The 14714-nt window shown below is 36.8% G+C and overlaps 1 long non-coding RNA gene across 2 annotated transcripts in view; it reads left to right on the top strand.

The window, feature by feature from the left end:
• Positions 1-6185: 6185 nt before the first annotated feature.
• LOC128852593 (uncharacterized) overlaps positions 6186-14714 on the top strand; it is a 62924-nt gene continuing 54395 nt past the window's right edge. For both annotated transcript variants that reach the window (XR_008450571.1, XR_008450570.1), the window contains exons 1-2: positions 6186-6398; positions 6977-7115. This is a non-coding gene — a long non-coding RNA (uncharacterized LOC128852593). The remainder of the gene's footprint in view (positions 6399-6976; positions 7116-14714) is intronic.

Here is a 14714-nt window from a genome sequence, read left to right as displayed (position 1 = left end):
GTTATCTTACTTAATGATACAATGCTAACCATCTCTTTGAAGTGCTTGTCATTTAGTGATAAGAATCTACAAAAAGGGATTGTTTGGTGATCTTTTCTCTTCACATTGGAGTTAGACTGCTCTAACCATGTTTTCTTATATATAAAGTGTAGAATTAATACTATTACTGCTTTTTCTCACATATTTATGCAACACTATGGATTATTTCAGGATGAATGTGCCAAATCAGAGTTTTGGATTTGGACACATCTTGATTGCAAGATGAGTTAGAAGTTGGTTCTCATGTTATATGAGAACTAGTTGGAAAACTTTAGGATGATGGAATCTTGCCAGTTTTGGGGTTTTTTTTGAGTAAGTCTCTTGCAAGACACTACTTTATAATTTTCCCTGAGTTTCCCTTCATTCTGGGTCATACTCCTGTGAGGATACATATTTTTGCTCTATCACTCTGAACAATGTCTAGATTGCCTGAGAAAACAAATTCTTAATTCCAATATAAGTCTGGAAAGTGTTTTACAAGTGGAACTGAACCAGAGTTTCTAGGTGAAAACGTCTGGATGCCATCTGTTCCTGTGGGTGCAAGAGGTACAACTGAAAGTATCTAGAGACTTAGCCAGAGGAGAGAGAGTAGTACCTAACTGTGTTAGTGCTGGCTTTATTTTTGTTATAGCGTTAGATCTCTGGCAGAAGAGCGAACTAATTTATAGTGTCATGAATTCCAGCACTGTAAGGGCTGGATTCTCTCTAAAGAGCCAGGATTAGGAATCTGAGGCGCTGTTTATCACTACCTTTCTTGTGTGTTATGCTGCTGATTATTTCAGTGGAATTATTTTCGCCTAGAAATCAGTTACAGTTTTATTTCAGATTTTTTCTTATATTACAATTTAAGTTAAATCTGTATATATTACAGCTTTACTACCTACAGAATAGTGTATGAAATTTGCATTAAACTGCTAAACCGAGAATAAGAATTTATATGCACACTTCATTGTATACTGCAGTAAATTCTCTTGAGCAAACACACTCAGGCAGACACCACTGGGCATGCTTGCTTTCTTTGGCTCATCAGTTTGTCTCAAGCCATATATCAAGTACTGAATGTATGTCAGGACCCCTTGTCAAGCACCCTCAAATTCGGGTTACTGATCTTTGACTGGGGCACCTGCAAAGCACGATGAATTTCCAGGTAAACTGAGCCAGCAAAGGTACGGCAAAGTATTTAAAAATAAGTAAACTTAACTCAATCTTAACTGTTGTGGTGCTGCTTCCCATGGTGATACACACGTAGGACCAAACATCTACTAGCAAACTACCAAATTGCAGCAGATTATAGACAGAGATTTCCACCACTGAGGCTGTACTCTCACTTACTTTATTATTTTCTCAAAGTCCACCAGGTCTGTAAAAAGTAATACCATGTCAGAAATTTAGAGCTGTATTTTTTTAAAATTTTAGTTCCTCTTTATGTCTTATCTTGGTTAAACTCAAAATATTCCTGTATTTTTTTACCTGCTTGTTGGTGATTTATTAGATGGCATTAGCATGTGTTGGCTCTTTCTTTCATTTTTCCTGCTTATCTGGCAGCCAGAAAGAGCTAGAATGAGGAATGAATGCAAGTAGAGTACATACTTTTGGAAAGCATTCTGAAGCATAATATATTGAAATCTTCTATAATGAATCCTTGTTTGCCAGAAAAAATATTCAACCATGCCAGAAAATTATCTGTGAGAAATAAGCACTTTTCTACCCTCTTCTTTCCTCCCCCCTTTCCAATTTGTGTTGCTTGGAAGAGGAGACGAAAAATGGCACAGATGCATGCAGTATTGCACAAAGAGTATATATGGACATTTCAGTCACTGATATTTCCCCATTTTCTGATGCTAATGTAAGATATGTTGGGTTTGCATTTATAATTAAGATGAACAGATGGTGAAGACTTAGTTTAAAGTAATACTGTACATCCATTAAAATAATCTCTGCTGACAGTGATTCTTCACTGTAGCAAGATTTAATTGCATATATAACACATATACATCAGAAAGAACTCGATCTTTAGCCATTTGCTTTATTAGGACAATAGTAAGACAGACGTCACCAAAACAGGATTTGTCCTGGAGACTCCTAAGAGTAACAGATGCATATCCACTGATAGTATTGGCTTGCTTTAATTAATGAACACTTTATGAATAAAAGAAAACATAATTTCTGAAAATACACAGGAGTCCTGATTAAAAAGGAATGCATGTTTTGAGGGACAAGCATTCACGAACCTGACAGAAGTAAATTTTTAACAGATCAATTTGGTGTTACACTATTTGTCTCATGGAGTAGTACGTGTAATTTGTGACATTCTTGGCAAGCTTTATAAATGTATGCCTTTGTGGACTGTGGATTTAAGTTAGGTATGTTCTTAAGTGTCTGACTAAAGCAAGTCCTTAAGCTGTTATGAAGCAAAAGCAGATGCAGATCTCTGCATGTTTTCATTTTTCCACAGAAATGATACAAAATGTCAATTGTTTATGTATGCCTTATGCAGAAAAATCATTGTGTTTCCACCTGAAGATGTTTACTTCACAGGAAATGGAACTTTGGGTATTATCTCCAAAGCGGGTATCCATCCTTCACCTGTTGTACAGAACAGCAACAGAGATGTTAAGCAACATTACTTATTTTTCACTGAAGAGGTCGGTTATAGAGGTGATTGTATATTTATAACTTAACTCCTGTTCTGTCCACTTCTTGTTCTGCCTACTATCCCACATTGGTAGCTATTTTCTATGAGAATGATATTGACTGAACTCTAACATCCAACGATATAGTTTGGCAGAAATATCTCCCTTCCTTCCTCTGGGCTTCTTATGCAAGGATGTGTATTTTACTATTGTTGCAATTACCAGAAAAGAAGCATAACTAGTATTTTATGAACTTTCATGCAAGTTTTTGAAACTACAGTGCATTATTGGTCATACTAAAGCTATCATATCAGCAAAGTTGATATGTAGTGGCTAAATGGTTCTCAACTGAGAAAAAGTTGTCTACACTAGTTTCACAAAATCAGTGAATCCCCATCCTTCATCACGTGCTTCATCTATTGAAGGCCTGCACTCCATACTGTCTCCTCCCCAGCAGTTCTCACTGCCCATAAGAACACCTTGGAGACTGTTGTGTGGTACTTTAGTTTAAGTTCCTTCATATTTTCCTGTTAAAATCTGCTTTGTTTAAAAATATTTAGGTATTTATTGAAGCAAGGACTTGAACCCTGAGGTCCCATTTTCCACATGAGTACCCCAAACCTGAGGTTACTGAGTCACTTTCACTGTCTTTCAGAATACTGAAGTATATTAAACCAAGTTGAATAGCACCAGCAGGAGAGATTGAGAGAGTATCCCAGAATAAGAAAACTCTATAACATGGTAGTTAAACATTCTTTCAGGAGATGTGGTTCAAAACCCCTCAGGCAGAAGAGGAAATTGAACAAATCTTTCCTCTGTCCAAGGTGACCTATAGAGTAAAACAGGAGACAGATATCGCTTTATTTTAATCAATATACATTTTCCTTAAAATGCCTGAAATTGAAATTAAATATTTATCTTCATTGTGTGTACCTGTCTCCCACCCTCCAGCTAAAACCATTTAAAGTTAATTTGGATAGAAATTTTGCTTTTGGAAAAGGTTATAGTTTGGCAGTCGCACCAACAAAGTTCTTCATTTGCATAGACTTCATTCTGGGGACAAAATTATTAAGACTAAATAGTCTTGTAAATATAGCTGAGGTATATAGGTAATGCTCACTGGTAGACGAAATGAGAAAGGGGAGGAGGAGTGAGAGGCTGGGAGCCAAGGGACTGAAAAAGGCAGCAAGTTTTACAAAACATTAATTTGACTAATTGCTTAACATAATAAAGACAGGATGTTTTTATTTGGGGAACTAGCAGTAATGATTGATTAGAAGGATATTGTATTTGCTATGGATATGGTATGAATCATGTCTGTGAATGGATATAGAAAATATCTCTCCAAAATTGGAATAATCCATAAGTCACAGGATGCAGAGCACAAAATACCAACACGCTAACATACTAAGAAAGGCTTTAAACAATAACTGAGCAAGTCTTGGAAGAGTTCCAATGAAACAGGGAACAGAAAAGGGCTACGTGCAGAATAATGGGGTTTAGACAATAGAGATGGTGTAGCAGACATTTGTGAATGGAGTATTAGCTCTTTAATTATAATAATTACCTAAGTTTAAGGTCAAGGCACCTGTGCATTGCTGTCTGTAAGAAACTGATTAAAAAATTAGAAGTAGCATTAAGTCTCTGATACTGTTTCCAAAAATTCTCTTAGAAATTTGGATATTGCCAAGATCATTACATATTATTTGTACTGTACCTAGAGACAGTGACTGAGGTGGGTCCCATGTTGCCACACTGAGACCATTGACATCAAGATTGACTCTCTTATGACTTAAAATAAAATATAAAATTATTATATTCCTCCTCTATAGGGAGGAAAATAATGAAAAATGAAAACTCTTACATCCTAATTTATTTTGCTTTCCCATTCATACTGACCACGGAAATTAAAGGCTTCCTATTGTTCGCTTTAGTAATTCAGGCAAGCCTATTCCTTGCCTTAGAAATTAACTTCTTAGCTAATCAGTTAGTATAACCTTAGATTTGTTGCAAGGAAACCCAGTCTGAGAAGCGGCAAATGTGGATCTTGTCACCTGGATGGGGATGAAGCACAGTCTCGCAGAGCATCTCTGGTTGGAAACAACCCTACTCACATCATTCCTGTTATGTTCCTTGCTGCTGGAGGGTCCGTGTGGATTTCTGAGCAGGAGAATGGAACTGTCTGAATAGCTTGTGCCTCTGCAACACCACATCAGTGTCTGCCAGCAGCATTGCATGTCGGGGATTTGCCTGCTGTCTGCTGGGTTTGGATTTGAAAAAGAGCAGGCACAGAGCAGTCAGTTGCTTACACAGACAGAAAGCTGTCTTTTTCCTTTTTCCTCCTCCTCCAAGGGTATAAATATATGGATTTGGATTGCAGGTAACAAAAGAAAGCCAGTTCCAATAGGAACTGTTAAGAGTGTTTTCTGCTGAGAACATACCTATAGGAGACTCAAGTGAAGAATGAGTGTTGAGGGAACTAGGAAATCAACACAAGGGCAAGGAAGAAGGAATAAAGCAGAGAAGCAGAAAATATTTGAGGTGATGGAGCCAGGGTATGGAGAGGTATTCTATAAAAGGAGATTTTCTAAAAGCCCACAGAGATGAGGATTATAAGAAGGGAGCAAGTGAGTGTGTGAAAGTAATGGGAGAGGACAAGAAAGGCAAACCTGGAAACGGAGACTGAGAAAGAAAAAGTAACAATTTAGAAATTTGCTGTACATTTGTTATAACTATTGGTCTGCAATGTAATTTCTGACTGAAGAATAACTCCATTCCAGTAAAAATTTTAACTTTTTATAGGGCTTTTTAATAATGATTTCTAATAAGACATATATGATTTAAAAATTTTAGTCTGCTGTTTCTTGCAGTTCTCTTTCTGCTACTCAATTCCTCTTTTTTTCCAGCATTCTAACAATTCAAATCTGAACCATTGTCAAAAAAAGTATGTGCTAGAAGGAACAACTGAAATGTAATTTAGACAATTGAATAATTTCCAAAAATGATGAAAAACTAAACATATCGCAACTGCATTTGACAAGGAGGAAGGAACTTTTTTTGCCAAAAATGACCCAAAATGAATAAAATGTAGATTAAAATAAATGCAATAACATTTGCTGATGGAAAAAAATAAAAGTGATATTTCCAGAAAAGCTTCATTGGGGGACTGGGGGGAAGGCATTTTCTACTTTGTATTTATTTGTATTTCTAAGCTAAAAAGAAAATGTTGAAAGGCCACGTTAAAACAAAAGCAACCTTTGGATCCCTTTTTGACCCCAAAGCAAATGTCAGTCATGGCTATCATTGCAGAGGGAGATGTTTTGTCTCCAGCTGTGGCCTGTGGGTGATAATCAGACCTTTTACATTTCAATTGTAAGTGTTAGAGATAAAGATGTTGGTGAAGAAACAGTATTAATGTTTTTTCACCATTGTATGTGCTCACCCCTGCTTGTGCTCTCCCTAGTTCAGGGGTCATTGTTTACATGCACATTTCAGGTAAAACGTGCTAGTGATGATCACTGGAAAAAGAAGTTCACAGAGGATGAACAGAGAAAATGAGGTGCCTGTGGTGAAATTCTGGATAAAAGCATGAAATTAACTGCTCTCCAAGCCAAAGAGGGTAACTCCAAGTCAGTACCACCATCGTTCTGATTGAAGTAGTGAAAGAACATCGAAAGAGCCTGTTCTAGGCGAGAAAAAGCCTGAAGATGAGGAAAAGACAAGAGGGTGAGAGGATGGAAAGCTTTTAGTGAATCAAAAGTACCTATTAACAATAAATAAATAAATAAAGTGAAGAAGATGTTTTTGTCAGATAAAAGAAAGTCTTGCAGTTTTGCTTGATAGTATCTTGTGAGAGGGATGGCAATAATGCACAAAGTATGGCAGGAAATCAGTAATATTTCATTATTAGAATATTGTTACATTGAAAACACAGTCCAGGGCTGATTGTTTTCGATATGATTAAAAATGGAAAGTTTGACTAGGCAGAAAACTAAGAGTAAAGATCACTAGGAATATTTTTTTATAATATAATCTGCAAACATCAGGTGAGAAATATTTGTGAGTTAATATATCAAGGTAGAGCTTTAAACAACTGGCAATTAGAAACAAAAAGAAGTAAGAGGAGGGGAGGAAGAACAGAAAAGGAAGTTAAAATAATTTCTAGCAAAAGTTTATCCTGGGAATTAAAAAAAAATCTAATGCTAAAAGGACCTTGACAATATCCTAGGCCATGTAGGTTCATTAGGAAAGCTTTACGGGAAACTAGATAAATAAGTTTTGTCTGATTTTTTATTTTGGTACAGTTGCCGTACGATATGATCAAAACAGTTCAGAAATACATAATTTCTTCTACCGGCATGGAATTACAAGAGCTTGACCAAGCAGATTCAAGAGAGAATGGCTGACATTTTTTTTATTGATGGAATTTGTCAACAGTTAAAGGTGAGAAAGGACAATAAATGGGAATGACGAGAGCATTTTTTTCCTTTTACGCTTGACAAATATCTTCAGCAGGCAGAAATACAGCACAACGAATTGTAATAAACACAGTGTTTGTGGTAAATTATCTTTGTTAGTGAGGAAAAATCAATGTATTGATTTATTCTTTTTATGTGTAGAATCCAGTTATGGGATGCTTCGTAAAAATCCTTTTAAGCCTCATTACCTGCAAGATAAGAGTAAATTAGGGAAACTCTGTATCATAGTGTTTAATTCTCTTTGCTTCTGGAGAAAAAACTTGAATGGCAGAAATGGCAAAATCATGTTCTTACTGATTTTTAAGGGTACTTCAGAGCAGATCCTCCAGCTTCAAGCTTGGGTAAAAATGAAAAAGTAGGTGTCTGAGCCAGTTAGTTTGTGCGAGTAAATTTAGCCACTGACTTCCCATGGTAAATCCCACAGTAATTCCCACTGACTTTCTGCAACAACACACCCGAGTAAGCGAGCTAATGTCAAAAAGTTCTGCAGATCCGCACAAGGCCCCCTTGTAGGGCAAGTGAAATGGTTAGATATTCTCGGAAGCTTGGATTAAACTTTGTGTAAGTGATGCTGGGAGGCTACATGAGTTGATTGCTGTTTTTTCATCTTTTGATTATGCTTCCTGAAGATACTGGAAAAATATTCTAATTATCTTCTTTTTCATCTCCAAGTTCCAGTGCAACTCCAATGTCGCTTCTGAAGTAACTGGTGCTTTTGTGTTCCCTAGCATACTTCTGAAAGTCGTAGGATATAATCTGGCAGATTTATGAATAACAAACTTGACATTTGGGGTAAAGTACATAGAGTTGAACACAACCACCTCTGACTATGTATTGCCTGCAGTAATGAAAACATACTTTTATGAAGGAAGTGTGCACATACATGCAACTAATTTACATTATTAGTGTAAATGCACTGAATTAGAGTGAGTTACACAAGTGTAAAGGTGGTGTAAAGAGGGAAAAAAAAATCAACCAGAGTATTTTGAAAGCACATACAGTCTTGTGTTATTTAAATTACTGTGCCGCTGAAAGCAGTTGAAAACACTTCCAGCATGATATTTGTGTATCCCTTATGGGCATGTGTGAGAATGCCCTTTCCTGGGCTTTTAGTATGGAGCAAAATTGCACAACAGGTTTTTTTTTTCCTGGACTGGAGAATGAAACCAAGGAAAATAAATGTTAGCTTGGGTTTAGGTGGCTCTATTTCCACCAACCAGATTTATTTTGCCAATTAGAATCATGGTGAGAGTCACTATAGGAAGATGCTGAAGAGAGTGTTCAGTGGAAAATGCTTCATCTATTTGTTACAATTCTCCCAGTAGGTGTTCAGTTGTAAAATGGTAATTTAACATATAGAGTAACCTAGAATCTCTGCCAAATGCTTATTCGCCTATGTTGTTGGCTTAAGTGAAGATACAGTTGACTGGACCAAATTTAATGTTTGTAATGTCATTAGTCAAGGGAATAAATGGGATTCTTCATGGTTCATTTTCCTTTAAAGACAGGAGGAAATAAAATTCATATGAGTTAATGTTGCAGGCATAGAATTTCCTGTATTTTTCTAGAAATAATTTCATATTAAGTTTTTCAGGCTTTTGAGTAACATGTGGTCTTTGAAATACTGTATAATTGAAAAAGAACATAAGCATAGCTTGTTTCATGTGGTTTTAAGCACAACCTCATGCTTCATAATTTTTCCAAAATACTTCCTCAATAGTTCCAGCCTGGTTTAAGCCATTTTTCAAGTATTGGTTTGTTTATCTCTGCGCTGTGGTTGGACTTTCTCTTTCAAATTCTTTGATTTGCGACATGTCATAGTGTTAGGTTCCCACTTGAACCAGGTAGTAGAGCATTTAGGACTCAGGTGGCAGAGCGCACTTGTGTAACAGCCAATGTCTGATCTACTTTTCCATGTTGTGCTGGGCTGTATAGAGGTAGCTAGAACCAAAAGTTCCCAGCCTCAGCAGTTTTCAATCGGGTACCAAGAAAAAGGAACCTGGCAACAGTTCACAAATGGAGGAAAAAGTTCTGTAAGGTAAAATGAAAAACGTGTGTTTCTTTGCCTTTCAACAATTCTTTCCACAATTCTCATCTTCTTTAGATACAGAATTTTGTATATTCACATTTTGTTCTCTGACAAATTCTGTGCAATAACTGCTAGAAATTACATATTTGCAACAAACAGCTCCCAAATGCAACTCGCTTTTACAACAATGGCTGTGAAGATTTTCTCTGTTTTCTCTCTGCTTTGTCCTAGGTCATATTTTGGCATTCCTGTACCTCATCTTTTTGGTGTACAATATAGTGTTTTGTGTGTTTGTGCACTTTGTGAAATTTCCCTTTATTTGTGCTACAATATACATGCTGTGCATAGTACATTGAGAATCTGTTGTCTCTGTCGTTTAGTCTTGATTTCATTCCTTTCCAAGATAGTGTAACCTCCATGTTTTGACCTTCCCACCCCCTTTCAACATTTCTCCAGAAAACTGATCAATACCTGCTGCTTTCTCTTTATTCAGATGACAGATAGCTTTGGATAACTCTGTAATCTTTGCTGTCCTGTTCACCATCAGATTCTCCAAACACTGACCTTCACCCTGGACTTCTCCAGATGGCATGCAGTAAGATTAAAGGAAGTCCTGCTAGGTTGTCTTGTTATTTATTTAGATTTCCTGAGACTGAGAAAGCAAAACATAATAAAATTGAGACATTTTGAGTTCTGACTTCTTGTAGGGTTCCACAAAGCTTCACCAGCTGGGTGTCATTTGATCCGTTTCTACATTTTAAGCGTGGTCCAGCCCTTTCCAACAGGTTAGTTTCACCTTACTCAGTGTTTCAAGTATTTACAGAAGATGCCTAAGTGAGAAAATAAGGTGTTTACTGCCCAGATGCTCTAAGACTGGTCTTGAAGCTACTTTCTGGTGCTCCAGAGTGACTCACACAGGGTCAGAGATGAAAGAAATCTTCAGAGGAATTTTTCATAATCCCACAGATAGCCTTATGATTACCCCTTTTACTCTGAAGAAGCCAGAAAAAGAAAAAAAAAAATGCAGATCTGTTCCCTGCCACATATTTACTAGACAGTGTCATGTCTTTCATACTAAAGTTCATGGTAGAATATACCTGCTTGTGCTTAATGTTAAGGCCCACAGAGAGCACTATTTTGAACTAAAAGAAGGAGAAATAATGAGCAATTCTCATTTTGTGAGGGAGTGGGCACTGACCAGATAATGTTAAATCTGAATGCAACGATACCCAGCTTCCAGCAGAGAGGCTGCTGGAATTGCTTAGGCGCTGGGTGATAACCAGGAGGAGATGACAAGCCTGAAAAAAAAAGTGTATGGTTTTAAATGAACACCAACGCTTCACAATGTGTCTGAGATTACCCTCTCAAATATAATTTTTAATTACCTTTTAAAATGTACTCTCTTTTATTTCAGATCTATTTAACTTGCATTAATTTTTAGAGCTGTCTCTTTCTATTGTTCTCCTTATGCTGTGCATTGTGTACTTTTGTATCCAGCTGTGCACATGCTTGGGTGCATCATGGATTGGTCTGTATAGTAGAGTCATGAAGTATTTATGACCAGATCTTAGTCTCAGATGGATAAAATTGCGCCGATGTCTTTTGATGAGCACAAAATAGACCAACATAAATATGACTGAATTTTGACTTAAAATAATTGAGCTGACAATACACAATAGTACCAGAGGCTCTAAGATCTGAAGTGATCTCGATTTGAAAAGGACTCTGTCAGTGTAACTTCTTCTTATTCATATTAGAAAGCAGCAAATAGAAAGAAAACCCAGGCTTCTGGTGGAACACGTGGGCTGATTTTTAGCACATTGTCTCCTGGCAATTTCCTTTCAAGGTTTATTTTTTAAAAGTAAGGGTTTCTCTATTCTCTGGTAGCATTTAGAAATGACTTATTTTTAAGGACTTTTTGACAAAACTGTTAACTGGTCTTAGATGCATATGTACATACTTTTACATATACATATTCCCATGTATTTCAGTATTTTCAGTGTGTTTTCAGGCTGAAGGAAATATTTTGTTGAGTGAAATGAAATACTGATGCTTCAGCTTTTAAAAAGGTTAAATGCAACTAAATTTCAATTTTTTTAAAGATAGAAACCCAAACAATTTCATTTCTAAATTGTTTTTATTAAGAAAGTGTGGGTTTGCTTCAGATAAAATCCTGTGAAATCAAGACAAATTAATGAAATGCTTATACTAGGGGCAGGGGAAGTGGAACTCACAAAACAGCCAAAAGTCTTTCCTGATTGTGTGGGGTTTGGAATAAAAATATCTTCCCAGTCCTGGTGAACTACAGAGCCATTGATTGACTCATGTGTGGTACCTGGGAGCCTTGGGTGCTGTCAGCAGCAATGTCATTGAGGAGGTAGGATTATTTGGTTATATTACTTCTTCCATGTGTTAGTATGATTTTTCCCCCTCCTCCAATATTGTGTTATTTGAACAATCTATTCCGAGATAACACAAAATATTGTATTATTTCAGACTGTCTGTTAATAAGACTTTCAATCAAAAGCTCGATAATTTGAATGTTGCTCAATAGTTTGAATGTTGCTAAACACAGTGCAGGTCAAAAATGCAAAATTATTTGTGAAATGTATTCCTTGGTCAGGAGGATCACTCTTAGCTATGTTCTATTTTATTCCTGCCTGGTCTCTCTGAAAGGTGCCAAACTAAGAATAGAGGATAAGGCAAAATTTACACATTATACATAGTGCAGCAACAGAATGATCCACATGCTGTCCTTCAAACGCATCCAGATAAATCAAGATTGAAAATTCTAATGACTTTGTTGGATTTTTGTGATACTGAGATTTGTGATATTTGTCATTTAGCTTCTTCTTAAAGCCTTAACTCCAAGAATCAAAGGATTACTTGGAAATTTTAGCTTTTTCTTATTCTTTTTTCTTGTTTTTACTTTCTTTCCCCCTCTCACCCCTTTTATTCTTCCTTTCTTTCTTTTTATGTCTCTCTCATTTTCTGTCTTTCTAATAGATGATTCCGTGGCTACAGAGAAAACTGTGAAAGCATGTTCTGAATGAGTGTTTATATATATATAGCCTGTCTTCATGACATTAAAAGCCAATTCAATTTTTGAACAGAAAATAGAGCAGGAATAGATATTAGCAGAATTTTCTGTTTCCTAGTCTGTAAGACCAAAGTTGTAATGCCAGAATGAACCGTCCTCCTCAGATGGCACTGAGTCCTCATGAGCTCAGGGAGAAGAAGAGGAACGAGTATTCTGGTGAGCATCAGAGAGGTAGGGCAAAAGAGATCTTGGGGCTCTGACTGCTGCTGCAAGAATCTTCTGCAGCCTGATCTCATCAGATCTTTGCCCTCTGCGTATGAACACCATATTTAACCGACCTGGAAAGTTGGCTGAGATGTCATAAATCCAGATTCTTGCTTGCAGTTTATCAGGAATAGTTATTTGAACTCAGAGGTCAAGGTTATATTGCCGGGTTGAAGCCTGACTAGGTTTGAAGCACAACGTTACGGGCAGGCATGGAAAGAATTTCACTATGGGGAGAGGATGTAAACTATGAAGCTGAAATTCTTCACACTCTCTGTCTGCTTAAAATTATACAGGCATGTATTGACACATTACTCATGAAACAGGTGCTAGAAGGTTTGGGATTTTTTCTTCTGACTTTGTAGAGCAGTATAAATTTTATATTCACTGGAAAATGACAAACTGTTTTTAAGTGATGGCTTCATGTCAGTGCTGAAGGCTGTTTGCCAGAGGGATGAAGTGCCTGTTAAAGATGGCAATTTTACTAGCACTATGGGATTTCTGGGTACACAGTGAAAAAAACAGGTTTTGGCAGAAACATGCACTTTGTCCTAGATTCAGTTTATAAATACCACCCAAAATTTCATTGTCTTTTTCTGTATGTGTGTATATGATTACTCTCAAGATGGGAAATAGGCTTTTCCACACAGCTTGAAAGCTGTGACCCTTCAAAACCCATCTTTATCCTCTCTCAAGGATGACTGGAGTAGATCGCACAGGAGTATTAAAAATACTAGACTACAAAAACCTTGGACCATTATCATAACTAAGCTACCATAATAATGGTAACACTTTTTAAAATAATCTAGAATGTGGAATGAGTGTTAACTTTCTTATTTTTTGTAATAAAAAACCACTGTATCATAAGAATTTACTTATTCCTTGCAATCTGCATTTATCAATAGCTCTAACATTGTAAAAATAGAGTGATTATATTTAAATGACAGAGCTAAATATTGTGTCAGAGGTATGAAGCAAATGGCACTGTTACACATTTCTTGAAGAATAATTTCCTTCATGAAAGCTACATTCCCAAGTTGTGAAACTCAGCAGGGCCTTTCTGTCAACAAGCTACAACTTTCAAGTAAATTACATAATGCAATACATAGAGTTTCTGTATTTCACATGGTTTTGTACACATTAAACACAATTTTTCCCTGCTCAGAAAAGTTCTTGGAGTTAGATACCACTCCTCTGCATGCTAATATAAATCATAAAATACAAAGAAATTAACAGTTAAGCCATTCAGCTATTCACTTACTTGGCTACCTCTATTCTGCTACTTCCCACACGCACATCTCCATCCTCCACTTGAACAACCCACAATTACCTTCATAATAAACCACTATGTTTATAATAATGGAGCTGGGAGCATCATCTATCAGTTTGCCATAAACTTCCCATTGAATGGACATGTTTTCAGTTATTCAAATTAATGAATTTCAGATACTTAATAGAATTTCAATTACTTATAACCTTTAGCAGGATGAATTTTTCCTGTGTGTATATCTCAGTCTGAAATTCTGGGAAAACTGCAACCAAACCAGTGCAGTGATTTTTAACAGAAACGCTGAGGCAAGGTGGGTGAATTTGCTGAAGTTAAAGTACACGGCTGATTGTTTCCTTGAGAATATAAGGATTTTTATTAGCTGGGACAAGGCTCTGAAGTTGATCAAGGAAACAAATATTTTTGCTGAAGTTGTGGAATTCTACCCAACCGTAGCTAAGCTAGAACCACATGAGTTGTGTGTAATTTTGCCAGACTTCACAGCTCTGTCTGAAAAGAGGAAGGTCCATCGTGACATTCCAGGTGACAGAGCAGAAATTCTCATTCAGTAACAATTTTCAGTTGATGTGAGCTTTGCAGTGGCTGAGTCCAGGCCCTAGAAACCAAGAATCCATGCTTTCCTTATTATTGTTTCTCCTGTTTATAATTTTTTGCACCTTTGCAGGACACACAAGTTCAAACCACCAGCCACAATTCCCCCAGTGAGGAGCTGCAGAAGGGGGCAAACAAAACTTGCATTTCCCTGTAGAGTACCAACATCAGTGAGGTACTAACAAGGGAGGACCCCTAGGATGCCCTTCTGTTGTGTTGGTTAGCATTGCCTGGGCACGTGAACAGCCTGGCTCTTGCTGCAGTTTCTGAAGGCAAAGTGAAGATCTAAGTGGGGATTTTAAAAGGCAGAATGTGAAGGCTTTGCAGATACTGATAGGCAGTTCCTTCCCTA

The sequence above is a fragment of the Cuculus canorus genome, chromosome 6 (genome assembly GCF_017976375.1).
Source record: "Cuculus canorus isolate bCucCan1 chromosome 6, bCucCan1.pri, whole genome shotgun sequence".
NCBI lineage: Eukaryota > Metazoa > Chordata > Aves > Cuculiformes > Cuculidae > Cuculus > Cuculus canorus.
This window is presented reverse-complemented; position numbering and strand designations above follow the sequence as displayed.